Here is a 12,524-nt window from a genome sequence, read left to right on the forward strand (position 1 = left end):
GAATCAGCCAATCTTATGGGCTATGTCTACATGAGAGAAGGATGAAGGCAGAAATCTGAGGCTAAGGTATCTAACTTAAGGTGATGGTCAGGCAACAATTTCGGAGCAAATAAATAAATGGTATGAAGCCAGGCCTATGACCTTACCTTATCCAAGAGTAGACCTATGGCCAAACCAGATTAAACATCAAAGCAGTCTGATGTGCTTTGCTCTAGTCTCTCAGCCTCATTCTCATCTGCAAATAAGAATAACATCACCCACACTACTGAACTACTGTTGTGAATGATGATATAAATTAGACAAAAGAATTAAAAGCCCTTAAATGACTATATAAGTGAAGGGTCACAATTAGTTTTATCATAGCAGTCTTCTTTGGTCTTTTTTCCCATTCCCTCACTTTCTTTAAGAGTCTCTCTAGACCACATGGATATGCTCCCAACCCCATTCTTCAACATTAAGTAGCAGAATCCTTATGCCTGAAGCTCTTGTTAAGAAATGATGGACAGTGATTCTTGAAATCTCTTAAGCTACCATCTCAACACTTAGTCATTATAATACTCATAGGTTCCTTGGGTTAAGATGGAGCTTTGGAGGTCACCTAGTGTAACTTCCTATCTCCAAGAAGATCCATGTCTGAGTTCTTCTAGGTAGATGTGAAGAAGAGGTCCAGAAAGCCAGTCTTAAAACTTAATGGAATTCTTAGTCTCCCATAGTAATTAATTCAAGTTTAAACAAGTTTAACATGGCTCTTACTACCCAAAGGTCATTTTTTTCTCTCTCCTATGTCCTATACTTACCCATTAAATAAAACTTAAGTGGCCTCTTGGGTTATTCTGCCTCAGGCAGCAAATTTCCCATATTCTCATCTACAGGAATGCAGCCAATATTTTTTATGAGTACTTCTTCCTTACTAAAGAAGGGAAGTAAGCTTTAATGGCAGCCTGTTTGCTGTGAGGGGTGATTGCAGTACCTCAAAACAACTTCAAGACATTTTGATCCTTGTATCAGATGAAGAAAGTCAGACTTAGAGAGGATAAACTTAGGACTAATTAACACCAAAGCCTGGACTACATGACTCCAAATCAACACAGTTTCCATTACCCTATTGTCTTCTTGCTACTCACCTTCACTTTTAACCCATGGTTCATTGGTAATCATGTTCAGCACAGTCATCAGAATCCAAAAAACAAACAAACAAAAACATGAAAGGATTTCCTCCCTTCAAACTACCAATGAACAGCCCTGGAAGGGCAGGAGCAAAGAAAGTTCTAACTCAGGTTATACTTGACAAGCATTTTATATCTAAGACACAAATATTAGCTTTTATTCAAGTCCTCAGTGAAACAAAAAGCACTCAAAAAGTTCTGAAGATATGCAAATCCAGCAGCTGGCTATGGTAGCCTGTCTTTTCTCCCCATAAGCCTTCTTCTTTTCTAATCTTAACTGGAAAGGCAGCAGAAATCTGTCCACCAAACCAAGACAAACAAGGTGACAAATTCCACAAGGAAAGAGTTTCATTTCATATATACAAATGAGCCAAATGCTAAGAATGTTATTGCTTTGGTTAAAAGTGTCATCTCTTTGGGTAAAAATTGTGTCCCCCATCTTCATTCATAAAACAAGGGAAAGAAGCAGAAGCTCTTGCTCCCTTCCTCCTCCTCCTCCTCCTCCCCCTTTTTGCAAGTATCTTTATCCTCTTCCCACTTTTTTGACTTCTGTAGCATTACAAACAGTTCAAATAAAATCAGAAGGACATGTATTTAGGTACTCTATGTATCAGGCCATTTCATATACATAATCTCATTTAATCTTCCCACCAACTCTGTCAGGTAGCTCTGTATCTTCCCTATATTGTAGGAGAGGAAACTTATGCTCAGGAAAATTAAGTGAACTTGTTCAAGGTCACTCATCTAGTAAGTGAAAATGTAAGGATTCCATCCTAGGTAAGTCTGACTCCACGGTGTAGATTTGTAACCAATGACTACCCATGTTATGAGATTGGAGGTTGAAATTAGAGTGAATCAGTTCAACTCTTAGAACCTAGCCCTATGGACCAGGTACAAGGCTACGTGCTAGGGATATAATGTTGATCAAGACATTATCTTTGCTTCTAAGCAACTTACTCTCTAGTAAAGAAGACAGACAGGAAGCAAAGAAATGAAAAACAACATAATAAATTATATAATAAAACAAAGTACGGATTGCTACAGATGAGAAAGAACCTCAAAGACAAGAATGTTTTTTAAAAGGCATAAAAGAATATATACCATCATTATCAATTATTAGTATATGACTGCAAATAAATATTAGATAAACAAAATGGGAACCTACATAAATTAAATAAGAGGTCTTTTTGGAAAGAGCTTTTAGGAAATAGAAATTTTCATCCATACTAAAATTTAAAATACAGTTTATCCAGAGACGTGGAAGCATGCAACAGACTGGGACATCTCAGGTGGAAAGAAGGAAAAGGAAGAGATCAACCAAAGGACTTATATGCATATATGTATAACCCACTGACACAAACAATAGTGGAGTGAAGGCCTGGGGAGAGGATAGGAGTGGGGAGAAGGGGGGGCAATGGGGAAAAAAGGAACATCTGTAATACTTCAACAATAAAGATAAATTAAAAAAATAAAATACAGTTCAAATTGTTTAAAAGAATCTAATTAATCAAATTTATAATCAATGCTTAAAGACTGAAGAAAGTCATCAACATTTTTAGATATGAGTTCAATGAGATACATCTTGCACAAAAATAACTATAAAGGGGGAGAAAGAGGAACCTAAATAATCAAAACAATCTTAGAATCTGAACTTTTCTTAACTACAACCCACTTTGACCAGGGATCTGTGATATCTCCTGACCTCACCAGGTCAATTTCTACCTACCTCCTCCCCCCTTCCTCTCTCTGGCAAAATATTTTACACAGCCCTCCCACTGACCCTGGCCTACTGTGGACAAAGGGCACATTGCAGTTTTGACTCATGGGCTGATCTTTGGGTATTGGAAATAAAAATTCCAAGTGCAGTCCCTCTCCCAGGTTTATATCCTAGAGAAACTCATGCACATTTTTACCAGGAGGCATGTGTGTTAGTGATCAGAGCAGCCTTGTTTGTAAAAGCAGAAACATACACTGACAGAAGAGAGGATAAGTACATTATAGCACACCCATTCAATAAAATACAACTCAGCAATGGCAAGGAAGAGAATATAGTTACACATATATGAATCTCACAAACTAATGTTGCATAAAAGAAAATAACTTACAAAAGCATACATACTATATGATTCCATTACATAATGTTAAAAAAGAAGCAAAAGTAAATAATATATGTGTGAAAAAGTATAAAAATGCAAGGGAACAGTAAACCTTAATATAGAATAGTTGTTTCCTCTGAAGGCAGGCTGGGAGTAATGATATAAGGAAGGAGAAATCAAGTTTATTTGTGTATGTTTAAACATATTTATGAAGCTACTACATACCAGGTACTATTCTATGTCCTGGGGTTAGAGCAGTGAACAACAACAACAAAAAGAAACGGTATTGATATTCTTTAACCAGGGCTCATGAGTGTTCATTTTATTATTATGCTGTATAACATTTGTTACATATATTCTTTCATATAGGTATCATAGAACATAATTAAAAAGGAAAACCTCAGAAGTTTCTAATAGCCTCCTAACAACCTAACTGCAAGTACACAGAAGTTTGCTTGGAGAACAAGTACAGAATTTGCATGAGACACTGTGTTTCTTCCTGCTTCCCCTGGGTTACGCTCTCACTTATTATCCGGATACAGGGCATTCAGTTTTATGAGTCTGAAGCAAAAGTGCTGTAGCATAGAATGGAAATTTTCAAAACCAGAACACCACTTCCTATTTTCCAACAGTTTCAAAATTAATTAAATAAAAGTGTATTACGCCAGTTCAACCATGGGAAAATTGGGCTCAGAAACCCTCAGCACCCAGCTATAATCTTAATCCCTCAATACGTCTCTCTCTCTTACTTGGGGATACTTTATAGGGTCTGACTAACTTAAGCAAGGCCCCCAATGACTATTAAAGCAGGGTGAAATGCAGAAGTCACAGACAAGTTTTCCCTGTTTGGGTGAGGAATATCAATTCAACAGGGCTTTGGAGCCAACCAGACCCGGATTGAAATCCTGCCTCCAACACTGAAGCTTGGGCTCAGCAATTAGGGTTCTTGGAGCTCTATTTGCCTTATCTGGAAACTGGAGGTACATTCTACCCTAGAGGGCTTTTCTGAGAATTTCATTAAATAATACATATTAATTCCTTCTCTGCATGTCATATGGTAGCTGCATTGTAAGTCTAGGTTGCCTTTGCCTTTTGTCTTACCATAAAAAAAGCAAATATATAATATCATTAAAATAAAAAATACAATCATTCTTGGCTCTTAGGGAAAGGTAAATACAAGTGGAGAGAGGAGAAAAGACTAGATACGTAAAAGCATATCTTTTGCACACATACCTTTGTGCTTTTCAAACAAGAAAGGATTTAGGAAACCACCAAATATCGTTGTAGAGCATCATATTTTTTCCTGATGCTTACTAATTTCAAACTTGTTATTAATCACATTGTGGAATTTAATGACATCTTTACACAAATTTTTAGCATAAAAACAAGAAAGTTCAAAGTTATTCTCTATTCATAGATTCCTTGTGCCTATGCTTTTGTGGCTACAAGGAATATTTCAGTAGGAAATTGGCAAACTAGTGGCAATGGCATAATACTGGTAGCTTCTTTTCTTGCTGCTAGCCTGAGATCTGAAATTTTATAACTGCTTGTTCAAGTGGACAGTTATGTTTTCTTTTAAAAGTATTACCTGACTTTATTTCATAGCTCTCTAATTCTGTTTAATGATGCTTCTTGTTGAAGTGAAAAGATATATAGGCAGAAGGTCTGGTTTTCATCCCAATCTCTGTGACTCTCTAACAGAATGACCTTAAACAAGACATTTGGCTTCAATTTCTTTATATGTAAAATAGGTAAAGAAATATAGCACTCACAGGACTGCTAAGAAGATTCAATGAGATTTTAGAGGTAAGACAATCCACACCATTGATGGCACAGTGCTTAATAAATGGCATTGTTATAATAATATCATGAGAAAATGGCAGAAATAAGAGCTTGGAAGAGAACTATCTTCTAAAAACCTCTGGGGGAAATAAACACACCTCTGAGGTGGGTTTCCTTATACCAACTTTGAAGATATGCAAACTGAGACTTAGATAAGGTAAATTACTTGTCTGAATTCATACAGTTAGTAGGTGGCAAAACCAGAATTCATACCTGTAAATATTTCCCCCTTAATCCATATTTTCCCACTATTCTAAACTGCCAATATCACATAATATTTATGTTATAGACTAGTTTTAATTTAACTAGACTATTTTTAACAAGTTTATTGATATATAATTCACACACCATAAAATACACCATTTTGGCATATTTACATTTAGTATAACAAACTAATTTTAGAACATTTTCATTACCCCAAAAAGAAACTCCATACCCATTAGCAGTGACTTCCCATTCTCTCCTCTTCTCAGACCCTGTCAACACTAATTTACTTTCTGTCTCTAAAAATTTTCCCTTTATGGGCTTCTGGTTCAAGATAGCAATACAGGAAGATCCTGAACTCACTTCTCACAGACACCCTGAGTCTACAGCTACATATGAAAAAATTTTATCTTAAAAAATGAAAACTAAAGGCTGTCTGAGTGACAATTACATGCTTGTCGAATAAGAAGATCACATTGAAGTGGGTAGGGGAGGCTGGGAAACAATCTCACCATAAACTCCACCCTGGTACAGCATCCCACAACTGGGAGAGAACTCCCAATCTGAAGCTTTGTTTCAAGGAGTGAAGGGTTTGAATGCCACATCAGGCATCCCAAATTTTAAGATATACATTGAGAGACAAGCTCTTAAAACATGTAACTTTGAAAAACAAAGGGGATTGTGTCCTGAGATCCATGACTGTAGCAATCTGAGAAACCACTCTTAAAGGACCTGCATGCTTGGATTTACAACCCCAGGGCCCAGGTAGAAGCTTAGAGGCAGCTGATTACACCCAGACTTAAAATAAAAGAGACTCACCTGCTTACATTTAAGCAGCTGAGGGCAGACACATAATTTAACATACAGATCTAGGTGTCTGCTGGAACATTTTGTGAGGGTGGAGATTTGTGGTTGCCATCTTCGTGCTCTCCCTTTGCCATGCCCCAAGGCACCAGTATCTCCTGGAAGGGAGCTTTTAGATGTGTCTGGTGTTCCAACTTAGGGATGTGGCTGCAACCTAGGGGATGTCTCTTCATTGCCTGGCTCTGAAGGCCAGGGGAGATTTTGTTTCTGGTTTGATTGGACTATAATAATTGGCATCACCCAGACAGGAGCTCATAACCTTGTCTGGTGTTGTCATTTTGTGACTGCTGTATGGCCACCTGTTTTTTTGGCTAGTAGAGCTTATGCTCAAGGGTACCACAGATCTGTAATCAATGGAGAGAGTTCTTAAACAGCTACCACCACCAAAGCACAGCAAGAGATGATAGACTCAGGAGCTCAGCCTTTCTATGAAATAGGTCTATTATTTAATCATCTTGACTGCAGTGGGGCAGACTTCTAATGAAACACACATTTGGGATTGACTGTAATTCTTTCCAGAGACCTTGTAGGGTGGGTCCTATCTTTGTTCTCACCCTCTGCTGTGCTTCAGAGAGCCAATGTCTGTTGCCCTGGTGTTTATGCATATAGGGTCATTTTGTTTGTGTGTGTGTGAGTGTGAGTGTGAGTGTGTGTGTGTGTGTGTGTGTGTGTGTGTGTGTCTGTGCGTGTGTTTGCTGATGCCCAGGGGCCAGCCCTTAATGATTAGGCTTTGGTGGCTAGGGAAGTTTGGGGCTTGCATTCCTGGGTCCCATAGGACTGTGGCAATCAGAGAGACAGTTCTAGATAGAATACAACCCACAGGACACTGCACAGAGACCAGACTGAGGCACAGCTACAGTCCTTCTGTAAAGAAGGCCTCTATGCTTGTTTTGGAGCTACAACATGAGGAGAACACTTCAGATTTGACACACATTTATAGGTCTATGGAGCTGTTCTCAAGGAATGTAGGCTGTGGACGCCATCTTGGTTCTCTGCCTTTCTCCAGATTCCCAGTATCACCCAGTAAAGAGGTATATAATCATCTGGAAATCCCAGTTGCTCAGGAGACACCTCCAGATCACCTGTCTCTGGTAGTCAGCAGGGCTTATGCTTGCGGTCACAAAGGACTGTATATATTTAAACTTAGGTTCTGATTGCGATCTGTCCCTCTAAGACACTGGCAGGTCTTGGCATGTACTCAACTACAGGGAGCTATAAAATTATAGTAGACAGCTTGGACAAGCACAGATATTTGAGACAACAAATAGTTGAGACAGAGTTGAATGACAAGGTTCATCTCCTACAAGAGGCTACTATTTAAAGACTGTAAGAGCCAGTTGTTTCATCTACTATATATAAAGCAATACAGAGTCAAGAAAACTAAATAACTTGAGGAATATGTTAAAATGAAAATACAAGATAGTAGACAAGTTATTTACCTGATAAAGAGTTCAAAGTAATTATCATAAAGTTGTTCATCAACTAGGGAGAATAGATGAGCACAGTGAGAACTTCAACAAAGAGATGAAAAAATATAAGAAAGTACCAAGTAGAAGTGACAAAGCTGAAAAATACAATAACTGAACTAATATGCTCGAGGGGTTCAACAGGGAAATAGATGAAGTAGAGAAAGAAATTAGTCAAGTCGAAGACAAAGCAGTGGAAGTCACCCAACCAGAGCATCAAAAAGAAAAAAGAATGAAAAAATAGTGAGGAGAGAACATTAAAAGCAGAAGGGAAAAAACAACTTGCTATGTACAAAGGAACCTCCCTAAAAATATCAGCAGATTTTTCAGCAGAAATTTTGCAGGTCAGAAGGAATTAGCACAATATATTAAAAGTGCTGAAAGGAAAAAACTGTCCTATTCAGAAAAGAAGAGATAAAGAGTTTTCCAGCACACAGCAGGGACCTTTGAGGTGTTCTTTGGAGATGTTCTTGGTGGAGACTCAGAGAGTGGTCTAACTCTGTAGCTCTGGAAAGAGTGCCATTCTTCCCCATCTTGAGTGCACAGAAAGTGCTCCCAAAACCTGTTGAATCAGATGGCCTGCCCTTCCACTACCTGTGGCCTTGCCCTTTGAATTCAGTCCTGCAGGAAGATCAGAGTGCTGTGCACAGCTGGGATTTTTAGAACTCGTCTCTCAGGGAAGCTTTTTTCCAGCAATCAGATGGGTGGGTGCTGGGTTATGTGGCTGCATTGCAGGGGGCCACTATTATCTCCCCTGTGACTCAGCCCACACTGTTCCCATAATGGGAGACTCACTTGGCCTGCCTTTCTGGTAGTCATGGGCTCCCTCCCTTTTGGGCTCAGTCCCACAGGGAGACTGAGAACTGCTCGGAGCTGGGGCCTTTGTTGTATGGCTCCCTCAGAGGTTTTTGCCCCCAAAAAAAGGAGGAGGTTCTAACCCCCCTCCTATGGGTTTGCTAGCACTACCCCCGACATGAGACTTAATCTATCCTCTCAAGTCCAGATACACACCAAAAGAGTGGTGCTCAGATTTGGGACATTCTAAGTGTGTCTCCCTCAGATGCTATTGCCTGGGACCAGGAAGAAGAGCTTGGCCCCCTCCAGAAGGCTGGACCGGCACCACTTCCAATGGGATACCCTTTGATTTTTTCTCCTGAGCCTCGGCGGCTCCTCCCTGCTGAACTTGGTCCTGCAGAGGGGATAGCTGGCTGCACTAAGCCTGAACCTGAAGAGCACTCCTCCTGGGTGTGCTACGCTTGAAGACTCTGGCAGAGACTGAGGGTTATGGCTTTGGAGTAAGGGCCACTTTCCATTCATTGAGTGCCTGACCGCATGGCCCCTAAGTAGGGGATCAACTAACCCTATCCTGAGAACATAGTAGCTCCAGAGAGGTAGGTCAAGGCCAGTTACACACAATGTCTGACATTAACCAGTACCAGAACCCCACCCCAGTGGACCCAGAACCAACACAAGTGGAGGGCTTCAGGCCACACCAGAGTTTGACCAACTGGCCCCATAAGAAGCACTCCAAAAGGAGATGCTGGCAGTCACCAGACCCTGTTGGGAACAACACCAACACAGGGGGCAGACCCTGCACAATGACTCATACATGGTGATCAAGCTTTATCCTTATAGTCAGCCAGCCTGAATGGTTAACTCCACAACTGAAAGTGCCAGCAGCATTCAAGACTCCGCTACAGCCCTGAAGAGTATATCACAGTGGTTAGAGCATTGGCCCATGCACTGAAGGGTGGCAGGTACCATTCCCAGCCAAGTTCATATACATGGATTGCAGGTTCAATCCCTAGTCCTGGTAAGGGAATTGGTGGGTGGAAATCAATTGATGTGTCTTTTTTACATCAATGTTTCTCTCTCTCCCTCCCTCCCTTTCTCTCCTTCCCTTTCTCCCTCCCTTCTATTCTCTCTAAAAATCAATGGAAAGCCCAGACAGTGTGGCTCAATTGGTTGAGTGTCATCTCATGCACGAGGAGTTTGCCAGTTTGATATCTGGTGAGGGCATGTGCCCAGGTGTGGGCTTGATTTCCAGCAAGAAGCATGCAGGAGGCAGCTGATTGATGTTTCTCTCTCACATTGATGTTTCTCGCTCTCTCTCTCTCTTCCTCTCTCTCTAAAATCAATGAAAACATATTTAAAAATTAAAATAAAATATAAATTAAAAAAACACTCAACTACAGCAGGAGGGTGCACATAACTCATGCAAAAAATTTTTGGAGCACTGAGCTCAGGTGATCTGGAAGTTTGTGTCACTTAGCCCAACAAGACTTTGACATCATAAAGTCACCATAACAAGTTAAGGGGTCATAGAACATCTACCTAATACACAGAGACAAAATGGAGAAACAAAGAAATATGCCCCAAATTAAAGAACAAGAGAAATCTCAGGAAAAGTATTAAATGAAATGAAAGCAACCAAAATAACAGAAGCAAAGCTTAAAAATAAGGTTAAAGGGGTGATCAAAGACTTTATTGAAGACTGGATGATCTCAGTGAGAACTTAAGGAAAAAGATAGTAAGCATGAAATAGGTCATAGAAACCATAAAAAAGCACCAATCAGATATGAAAAATATAATATCTGAAATGAAGAATACACTAGAAGGAATAAAAAATAATGAGATGAAGCAGAGGATTGAATTAGCGGTTTAGAAAGAGGATAACAGTACACACCCAACCAAAACAACAGAAAGAAAAGAACTGCCCTGGCCAGTGTGGCTCAGTTGGCTGAGTGTCATCCCATGCACTAAAAGGTCACCAGTTCAATTCCCAGTTCAGGCACATTCTCAGGTTGCTGGTTTGGTCCCCAGTTGGGGTACATATGGGAGGCAACAGAGCAATGTTTCTCGTCCTCTCCCTCTCCCTTCATATAAAAGTAAAGAACATTTTTTAAAATGAGGAAAATCTAAAGGACCTCTGGGACAACAGTGTAACATCATTGCCATCATAGGGGTACCAAAAGGGAAGAGAGTGAGCAACGGATAGAGGATATGTTTGAAGAAATAATGGCTGAAAACTTCCCTAACCTGGTGACGGAAGGTCCCAATAAAGATGAACCCAAAGAGGTCCACACAAAGAAACAGTATAATTGACAGAGCAAAGGTTAAAAACAAAGGGAAAATATTAAAAGCAGCAGAGAAAGTCAGTTTGTTACCTACGAAGAGCTCCCATAAGGCATTCACATGATTTCTCCACAGAAACACTTCAGAACAGATAGATTGACATGAAATATTCAAAGTGATGAAAAGCAAGGACCTTCAACCAAGACCACTCTATTCAGCAAGGCTATAATTTATAATTGAAGGTGAAATAAAGATCTTCCCAGACAAAACAAAATAAAATAAAGAACTAAAGGAGTTCATTACAACCAAATAAATCAGTATTGCTAAAAACCTTAAAAGGCCTGCTTTAAGAAGAAGACGAAAAGAAAAAAATAGAAATGGAGAGGAATATAGGTATAAAGAAAAAAAATGGCAATAAATAAGTACCCACAAATAATAACCTTAAATGTAAATGGATTAAATGTTCCAACCAAAAGACATAAGGTAGCTGAATGGATAAGAAAACATTACCCATATATATGCTATCTACAAGAGACCCATCTCAGAACAAAAGATACACAGACTGAGAGTGAATCTATGAAATAAATATTCTATGGAAATAAAAACATAGAAACAAAAAAAGCTAAGGTAGAAATACAACAGAAAAAAATACACTTCAAAACAAAGGTCATACATAAAAGAGACAAAGTCACTACATAAGACTAAATGGATCAATCCAAGAAGAGTACATAACCCTTGTAAATATATATATATTTCAAAGAGCTGTTTCTTTGAAAAGATAAACAAGATTGAACAACACTTAGCCAGACTCATAAAGAAAAAAAAGAGGACCCAAATAAATAAAATCAGAAATGAAAGAGGAGAAATAACAGAGCAAAAACAAAGGATTGTAAGAAAATACTAGGAGCAAATATATGCCTACAAATTAGACAACCTGGGGAAAAATGGATAAATTCCAAGAAACATATACTCTTCCAAATCTGAATCAGGAAGAATCAGAAAACTCGAATAGACAGATTACAGCTAATGAAATTGAAGCAGTAATCAAAAAACTCCCAGGAAACAAAAGTCCTGGCCCAGATGGATTCACAGGCAAGTTTTACCAAACATTCAAAGAAGAATTAACACCTATTCTATTCAAACTATTCCAAAAAATTCAAGAGGAGGGAAAACTCCAAAACTGTTTTTATGAGGCCATCATCATCCTAATCCCAAAACCAGGTAAAGAAGCTACAAAGAAAGAAAATTGGAACCAGAAATACAATAAAAAGATCATACACAAAAGTCCAGGACTAGATGGTTTCACAGGTGAATTTTACCAAACACTCAAAGAAGAACTAACACCTTTCCCCCTAAAAATCTTCCCAAAAATTTGAGAGGAAGGAAGACTTCCAAACTCTTTTTCCAAGGCCAGAATTATCCTAATTCCCAAACCAAACTAAATCACCAAAAAGAAAGAAAATTATAGGCCAATATCCCTGATGAACATAAATGCTAAAATCCTCAACAAAATATTAGCAAATTGAAACCAGAAATACAATGAAAAGATCATACACAATGATCAAGTGAGATTTAACCCAGATATGCAAGGTTGGTACAATATTCACAAATCAATAAATGTGATACACCACATAAACAAAATGAAAAGAAAAAAAATGAGGATTCAAAGTTGGCAGCAAATTAAATGGAAGCTACAGGGACATTCTCCCAGGACGAAACTGAAATTAAACTAAAATATAGAAAATCCATCGTGATTAATCAACTGCAACTAAGGACGAGCTGGAGAGCACCCTTATAACCGAGGAAAAATA

At 38.9% G+C, this 12,524-nt stretch overlaps 1 protein-coding gene across 2 annotated transcripts in view; it reads right to left on the reverse strand.

Moving 5' to 3' along the window:
- The window catches only part of AR (androgen receptor), a 141,544-nt gene that overhangs the window by 72,961 nt on the left and 56,059 nt on the right, over positions 1–12,524 (reverse strand). The window lies entirely within an intron of this gene.

The sequence above is a fragment of the Miniopterus schreibersii genome (genome assembly GCF_964146895.1).
Source record: "Miniopterus schreibersii genome assembly, chromosome: X".
Taxonomy (NCBI): domain Eukaryota; kingdom Metazoa; phylum Chordata; class Mammalia; order Chiroptera; family Miniopteridae; genus Miniopterus; species Miniopterus schreibersii.